Source organism: Penaeus monodon, chromosome 39 (assembly GCF_015228065.2).
Source record: "Penaeus monodon isolate SGIC_2016 chromosome 39, NSTDA_Pmon_1, whole genome shotgun sequence".
Taxonomy (NCBI): Eukaryota; Metazoa; Arthropoda; class Malacostraca; order Decapoda; family Penaeidae; genus Penaeus; species Penaeus monodon.
In genome coordinates this window covers 9,131,837-9,140,673 of record NC_051424.1, presented here as the reverse complement: position 1 = coordinate 9,140,673, position 8,837 = coordinate 9,131,837, and the positions used below count along the sequence as shown (strand labels likewise).

The window sequence follows — 8,837 nt, the reverse complement described above, 5'->3', positions numbered from 1 at the left end:
CCTGTGCTGGACCACCCATCAGCGAGGAACCTCCACCCTAACAAAGGTTGGATGCATTTTAACTGAGATGGTAAAGCTGAAGGCATATGTGATATCCCTGCTGAACTTCAAAAGGTTGGGGTGTGTGAACCTATGGCTCAGGGCTTGCATACAGTCTTTGACTGCCATCTGGCAGTCTGGTACCATTCCCCCTGACCTGTTGAGGGGCAGTGTCATCTCTCTCTGGTGGGGGAAGGGGGGGATTAGTGGGACTGTAGCATCTCCCATGGTAATTTACACTGCTCAGCATACAAGGCAAAGTTTTTGCCCGCTTCTTCTGAAATGGATCCGCGACCACCTACTGAGGCATCAGAGAATAGAGCAGTCTGGATTCACTCCTGCCAAGTCCCAATAGACCGAATACAGCGCATCAAGTAATTGTGGGATGCCGTCGCGATTTTGGGTTTTGCGGGTTGCTTGCAGTCTCCATCGACCTCAAGAAGGCATTTGACTCGGTGCATCGTGAATCGCTATGGGAGATCCTGAAACTCGGGAATTCTGACACAGATTATTGGCCTAATAGCAACCCTTTGTCCCGGGAAACTGAAAATACTGTGGTGGGGTCTGTCAAACTTCTTCCCTATTAATTCAGGGGTGAGACAAGGCTGTGTCCTTGCACCAACACTTTTCAACACCTGTATGGACTGGATAATGGGCAGAGCTACTATCCATAGTCAGTGTGGAGCAACACTGGGCAATATCAAGGTCTCAGACCTTGACTATGCCTATGATGTTGCTATCCTATCTGAGTCCCGGGAGTCACTGGTGTTGGGTCTTGATGCATTTAGAAATGAGGCAAAGCCTTAGGCCTAGAGGTCGCCTGGACCAAGATCAAGATTCAGGACTTTGGGCCTGTTAGGGGAACCTGTTCAGTCGGTCCATGCTTGCAGCGAGGACATTGAAGTTACAGATAGTTTTACATACCTTGATAGTAATAGTCCATATCTCAGGGCTGTTAGACCAAGAAGTCAAGAGATGGATTGGCCTGGCAACAGCGGCCATGACTCGACATTTGGAGATGTCTGTACTATGCAGAAGGACCAAGTTATGTGTCTTCAAGGCCTTGATTTTGCCAGTTTTGCTCTATAGAAGCGACACCTGGACGTTATCTTGTACCTTGGAGTCTCGTCTTGATGCCTTTGTAACAAGTCTTTTTCGCCGGATCACGGGGTAAGTTGGCAGGACCACATGTCCAAATGATTGTTACCTCGTAAGACTGGCATGGGGACATGTTACTTGCATTATCCGGGATTGCCAAACTCAGGCTATTGTGGGACCTAGTTTTGTTTCCTGTGGATGACCCTGCCCATTAGGCTGTCTCTTTGCAAGACAACCTTGGGTGGGGAAGCCTGTGGGGTGACCCAGGAGGTCATGGCTTGGGCAGCTCGACAAAACCTGTCGCAAGGAGCTAGAGATGGTCCAAGGGCCTGCCTGGAGGCCCTAGTTTGTAAAAAGCAAAAGGTGGATGTGGCCATGCGCCCCGTCGGCGTTAGCCCCCTTTATGATATGATGATGACTGTGGTCTATGCTTAACCCTAGGCGCCTTTGCTCATATCCAGTTGAGAGCCTATATGTTGAATCAGGGTTCCCTTCCCTCTGTCGATGCCGTGCCCTTTTATTTTTTCAGGGGCTATGCACGTTTTCATCAATTCTCTCTCTCTAAACTAAATGTCCCTCAATCCCTTCTCACTACCTTTACCTCTGTTCCATTTATACCCACTCTTTTTTCTGTCTGGATAGACGCAGTTCTCTCCTATTCACAGTATCCTCACCTCTGACTCCTACCTTATTCTACCCGTAAATACCTACCTTGGGTTATACCTTCCTCTTGTAAATGCTCCTCTGTTTTCCCTGATACACCAAAATCAGACACCTCCCTTCTATCCTTTTCAATAATTTTCTCAGTCATGCCTCAACTGACTCCTCCAGCATTCACATTTATACAGCTGGTTTTGCTGTAATCTTTCCTTAGAATACCTTCAACTCTCCACTTCCACCTGAATCTAGCATCCTTACAATTGAACTGTATGTGATCGTCTTTGTATGAGAACACGTCTTCTCTCCCTTCCTCATCCTTCATGACTTTCACTAATTATCTCTTATACAATCTCTACAGCCTCAATCAATCAACCCTCTTCGCAAAATTCAGGAACAACTTTAATATACAACACAAAACTGTCAGTTTTTGCTGGATACCCAGCCATGCTGGTATCCCCGGCAATGAACAGGCAGATACACTAACACACTCGGCCACATTGTCCACATCCCATCAACCCAGATTTTCACATATACCAGCCTCAGCCTACTACCCTCACTTCATAACTTTCCTCTTCACCTGCTGGCAGTCTTTCTGGTCTAGCCTTTTTTTTTTTTTTTTTTTTTTTTTTTTTAAGTGCTCTGTCCCACCAGGATGATGGCGATCATGGATTTCCATGATTTTCTTGGCAATTTAGAGCGGTGGTTTGCCATTGCCTTCCGCCCGGTGTTTTTATCGAGTCACCATCTCTATTTACCCGGCACTGACTTGGGCCAGCGGCTAGGTAGGCAATTGAGGTGAAGTTCCTTGCCCAAGGGAACAACATGCCGGCCGAAAACTCGAACCCTCGAACTCAGATTGCCGTCCTGACAGTCTTGAGTCCGATGCTCTAACCACTTGGCCACCGCGGCCTGGCCTGGTCCACTAATAAATTGCATAGCTTAAAACCTACCTCCTGTGATCAATACCATCAAATAAGAACTGACATTGGGAAACTGCTCTTGCCTGTTTACGCATTGGACACACTCGTCTCACTCATTCTTATCTCATGTCACAATCTAATCCACTTCTTTGCTCCTCATGCAATGTTCCTCTTTCACTCCCACATATTCTACTATCCTGTCCCTACTTTCCCCGACATCCTAACCTATTGGGCATTCTCTCAGAATCTCTTACCTTTTCCTTAGACAACCTATTCTCCTTCCACTTACACATACCTATCCTCACTTTGATCTAATTGTCTTAACCCTTTAACTCCTCACCCTTTTAACAACCCTTACCTTATATACCCCATCAACTCACCCGCTCTATCCTTTCACTACTATACTCTAACTTTATCCTAATTATTAACTAATTCTTAACCCATTTTCTGCTACTATAATTTACCATAGTGCAATATGACCTTGATGTCTAGCACATTTATATGTTTGAACTATTAACCATTAACCATTCTGGAAATCCACTAATAACGTCTAACTGAACCAAAATATTTTCTTACCTGGGGGCTTTGCCCCCAATCCCTTGTTCATTGTTGTCATGGGGGGCTTAGGAACCGGAGGCACAAGGCAGGGGATCACCCCTGCCTTGGACCTCAGCCCTCGCCTCAACTAATTTTTCATGGTCTTTTCTTCTTCTCTTCTTCATCCCCTTTTTATAATCGTTAACTCATTTTTACCCTTTTCGCCACAGTACGTTATCATAATGCTATATGGCCTTTGTCTAACACATTTATTTGTTTTAACTAAACCATTAACCACTCTGGGAATCCACAAACATCGCTTTATGAATCATCTTTGACCTTAGATGATGACACCTCAGATTTTTTTTTTCAATAAATAGATAAATATTGCTATATTTTGCATTAGCCGCAAATGTCCTTAGATGCTGATGTGGCATAAAAAGAAAATTCATTTCAGAACAGCCACCTCCGGCCCTCCGCTGGGAGCGCCACCACACTTGGCACTTGCTCCCATATCTGTGTATGGTTTTCTATTACTTGTGTGTATTCTTCAACTTAGGAGACGGAGACTGAGGCTCAATCACCCCCCTACTTTGGACCTCATCCCTCGCCTTAACTAATTTTGCATGGCATTTTCTTCTCCCCCTTTCCTTTTCCTTCTTTTTTTTCATCCCTTTCTTCTGTCCACTATCTTAAATTATTAAAACATTTTTACCCTTTTCACCACAATACTTTATCATAATGCTATATGATCTGTGATGTCTAGTACATTTGTTTTGACTATTAACCATTCTGGAAATTCAAAACATCGCCTTATGAACCAAAAACACTTCTTTATCCGGTAGCTTCACCCCAAGTCCCACCCTATTGCTGAATTTTGAATACGCCGCTAATGATCTTAGATGTTGATGCAGCAGAAAAATTTCAGTAAATAAATAATTAATCAGTACAGTGCTACACCCCCTCCCCCAATCCCTTGTCCGTTGTTGACGAGGAGGGGGGGGCTTAGGATTTGAGGGCTGAGACCTAATGCTGGGGATTTCCCTTGCATCGGGCCTCAATTCGACTCAACTAATTTTGTATGGTCTATTTTCCCTCCCCCTTTTTGTTTGTTTCTGTCTCTTCTCCAACCGCTTCTTCTATCCATTTAGTAAGCTGTGAGAGCCGTGTTGAAAGAATGAAAGACTGACCATGGCCAGTCATGAAGATTTTATACCCTTATTAGGGGCAATGAGGCTTGTCCCTTCATCAAATTCTCCCGGTTCCCTGACCCCAGACCTTTCTCCACATTACTCTTAAATTAAGAGTATCCGCTTGTTGGTCGTACAATCCGGAACAGTAAAACACTAGTTGGCAAAATTATGTTTCCTCAACTACATCTACATCTATTTCAACTGTCTGGCGTCAGATTCATAAACTATCAGACAAACATTCCCCTTCCCCTTTATCTATCCATTCCATTCCTCCATGGCTCATACCTTACCCCCATATTTGCTCCTCTGTTTTCCTTGACCCACCAAAATCAGATATCCCCCTTCTATGGTTCCAAATCCACCTCACTTGCTGGTTTCGCAGTAACCTTCCCAATTCGCACTTTCAAAAAACCCTCCTTACTGAATCCAGTGTCCTTACTACAGAACTGTATATTCTCCTTTTTGCCTTAAAGCACATGTAGACTACTTGCTCCCTTCTTTCGCTATTTTTACTGAGTCCCACAACTTATTATCTTTCATAAAGGCTATGCACTCGACCAATCCCCTTTCCTGCAAGATTCAGAAATGATTGTTCTAACCTATCTACGTGCCACAAATCTAACAAATTTTGCTGGGTGCCCAGCCATGTTGGAATTACCTGCAATGAGTAGGTAGATACTCCAGCACGCTCCGCCGCTGTACCCACATCGCACCACCCAAATTTCTCACGGGATCCAGCCACGGATTATTACCACAACTGTCACATCCCCCTCTCAGAAATGATCATCTCCGGCAATTCCCTTTACAAATTCTGTCATTCTTTCACAAACCACGCATAAAAAAGCGGCTACGCTTCCTTTGCACAAAAAGGTATGCTTGAGCTGGCATTTGGGGAGCCTCTCCTCACTGACAAGTTCTTTCCTACTTTCCATGTTCCTTTTGTGAAGGCCAATTCAGTCCTGCTGATTTTCATCTGTTAGGAACAACACTAACAAAACGCCTATGTTGTCCTTGCAATCAATACCAAAACAAATGCAGAGTCTGTCCAACTCTCTCTCTCCTTCCGTGAATACGTGGAGGATTCATTGTTTTCCTGGGCGGGTGTTGGAGGAGCCGCAAACCCCTAGCAGGGGGTCACAGCCCCTGCATTAAACAGTATAGTGACTGATTTGGTACTGTGATTACAGCAGAGTCGGTGAATTTCACACTGCACACGCGCGACCGAAACTCTCGAAAAAATAGTCAATAGATATCGCATTACAATGCCGTAAACGTAACCACAGCCAATTGAAAATGTCAAAACTTTAAACAAATTTTCTGGCGTTTATTTAATTTGTTTCACAGAAGCATTCTGAGCCTACAGCTTTCCTTATTTCCCGCTACCTTTTTCAAGATCATACATTGTATCTCTTATTTGATGAATGAACCAATGCACTTCCAAACCCTTGAGTATATACCTTTCTAATAAATAACATTTTATGACTGAGATAAAAACAAAAATACGTTTTCCGATTACCAGGTAACAGAAGATGAAACACAAGAGAATCAGTTTATCTATATATATTAAATTATCTAAAATCTTTAATCCACTTTCTGGCATTTCTTGATTTGTATAAAGTGAACCTTTCTATGCTAGAAGTTTCAATATTTTTATTTTCCACGTCCCTTACTAGGCAATGCATCCAAGCACATATATTTGTACTTGTACTTGGACTTAAGTACAGATTTTTATGTATTTGTACTTCTACTTGGAGTTTAAAAATTCAATTGAACTTGTTCCTGTATTTGTACTTAGACTTTAAGTACTTGAAAAAAATACCAAGTACATTCAAGTACACTACTGAAGTAAAAGTTATATATACTGTGAACAGATTCTAGCGAACTTTGTGAAGGGTAAAGGGACATAATTATGTAGTATTTTCTCAATTGGTAACATGCTGCAAGATACAGGGCCAATACAACACCTCATTACTCAACAAGCATGAACGCGTTCCACTCTTCATTCCTTCATCTCCAATGGCCATTCTAACGGTACTCACGGGACTTGTGTGAGTGCCAACGGCAACATGACTGCTTGACCCTAGCCTCCCGAAGGAGACCAGTCGATTGATCTGACCCGGCCAGGGTAAAACCAAAGACGCGCGCGACAAACACGGGGAGAACCCCTGGGGAAAGACCAGAGGGGATGCCATTCCACCTACAAGATATGCATTATTGTTTGGAACCCTTTGTTCATCCCTCTCAAATGAGTCAGCCACCCAAAGACTGATTCACCTCAGAGAGGGAGCTCAGGTCCTGCACCTTTTCAAGGCGGTTCCAGTGGCAGGACTCGTCGGTATCATTCACTACAGCAGTAGACAAGCAGGAGTCGACACGACTTCACGGACTTGTGATAACTTTACACAACCCAACGATTAAGCTGAATGCAAGCATTGCAAAGCGAAACTCCTGCTCTAAGTATGTAACTTCCAACCTGCACAAATATATGAAGGAAAGGCTCATTTTTAAAAGTGTTACATAAGGGCTCACAATCTGCAAATTACTCCAAGTGTGTATTTTTTATGGAAGACGGAGGGCAGCCCTTTCCTTTATTTTACCCCTCTCCCCAAAATGAGACGTTGATCCTCAAATTACCATTGGTTATTTTTACACATGTTATATGTTTTTGTTACGTGTGTTATTATTTGATGCTCAAATGAGTAACTGGGAGAATTATGGCTATTTGGAAAAGGGATATCTGGGGACTGGTAGCAGGAGTAGGTTTCGTATGTCTCGCCCTCTCAGTATTTCGTAATGTTGATGTGACGTTTAAGTTAACTAAGACGTAAAAGTAATCACCCACCCAACCAATAGTTCTGTTTTCCTTTATATGAGACTCTATGCATTTCAGGATATTTAATTTACATTATTTATTTTCAGAGAAAACATAGCCAGATGTATGAGGAAGCATGCAAAAGTCACAGCCCTGGGGAGAACAGCAACTACAGTCAATCAAATCTGGATGGATTTGTCAAATATCCTAAGAATTCTTCGCCTCTCGATGTTAGACAAAAGCAACTCAACAATGCACTTGTCCTTTTTGTCGCAAACAACCTTGTTGTTTGTGGTAGAGAGCTCTTACTTCCATGACTGATCCTCGGCACCAGATACCAACTGGAAAGCACCTGGTGAACAAACTACAGCAAAATAGGTGCACTGAAGTTAGATATTCTGTGAAAGCATAACTTGAGTGTACACAGGCTGTTAGCCTCATACTTGACATTTGGTCTCTAGTAGGCAGATGAGATCTTACACATAGAAATTACTGCTCATTTCATCCATGAATGGTCCTTGAAAACGGCCGTTCTGAGCTACAAATGCTTCCGTGGCCGCCACACAGTACACAACATTATGGAAGAATATAAGGAAACTATAAAAATCACAACATCATAACAGACAATATGATATCAGTATTTTCACTTCCTGCCTTCTAAGATATTTATGATTCTGAATTCTGATTCAGAAGAGGAATTTGAAGAAGTGGACCTGGATGTTGACAATATGGTCAAGAAAAATGATTCATATCAAGTTCTGCCAACTGAATACAATTCATCCTTCGCCCTCACTGCAACTTGTAATAAAGGATGGTCTACGAGAAGCAGGGCAATTAAACTTGGCTCTCAGTAAAGCCTCAAAGTTATTATTATTTTTTTCGACACAAATCCACCATTGCTGCTGATGTTTTGGAAGGTGAGAAAAATTAGATTCTATTTGTGCAACATGATGGAATTCCCAAGTGAAAATGGCTAGATCATTGTTTGAATATTCCTGAACAAAACTTTAGAATCATAGATGATCATAATCTACTTAAAGACATCCCAGAAATCTTTGAGCCATATGAGGCCACAGATTGTCACTGAAGAAAAACCACTGTGACTGCAAGTCTGGTCATACCTCCCATTAGGGGCCTCAAATTTCATCTAAACCATATGGAATCCATTTATAACTGAAATCTGTAGAGAAACATTTGAAGCACTATGAAGATAGAAGAGTTTAGGTGCTGGCAACAATTCTATACCCACGGTTTAAGCTCGATTCCTGAAGAAGAAAAGGGGCTCAGAAAGACTAAGCAAATTCAGCACAATCCACAGTTAAGCAAAATCCTGGTGAAGACATACAAGAACCAAAGGAGCCTTAAGAATGGTTAATAGTTAATGGTTAAAAGCAAGATAAATGTGCTAGACATCTAAGGTCATGTAGCACTATAGTTAATGTTAGGGAAGGGTGGTTGAGTTAGTGATTTGTTGTCTAAGCTGGGCAAAGGAATTGGTGAGTGAAAGGGTTAGGGTCGGGTGTGGTAAGGAGTTAGATTAGATGGAGGATATGTATGCGTTTGAGGAAAGAGAATAGG

The 8,837-nt window shown here is 42.5% G+C and overlaps 1 protein-coding gene across 1 annotated transcript in view; it reads right to left on the bottom strand.

The window, feature by feature from the left end:
* The window catches only part of LOC119597465 (disintegrin and metalloproteinase domain-containing protein 10-like), an 81,450-nt gene that overhangs the window by 17,953 nt on the left and 54,660 nt on the right, over positions 1-8,837 (bottom strand). The gene's annotated exons all lie outside the window — the stretch shown is intronic.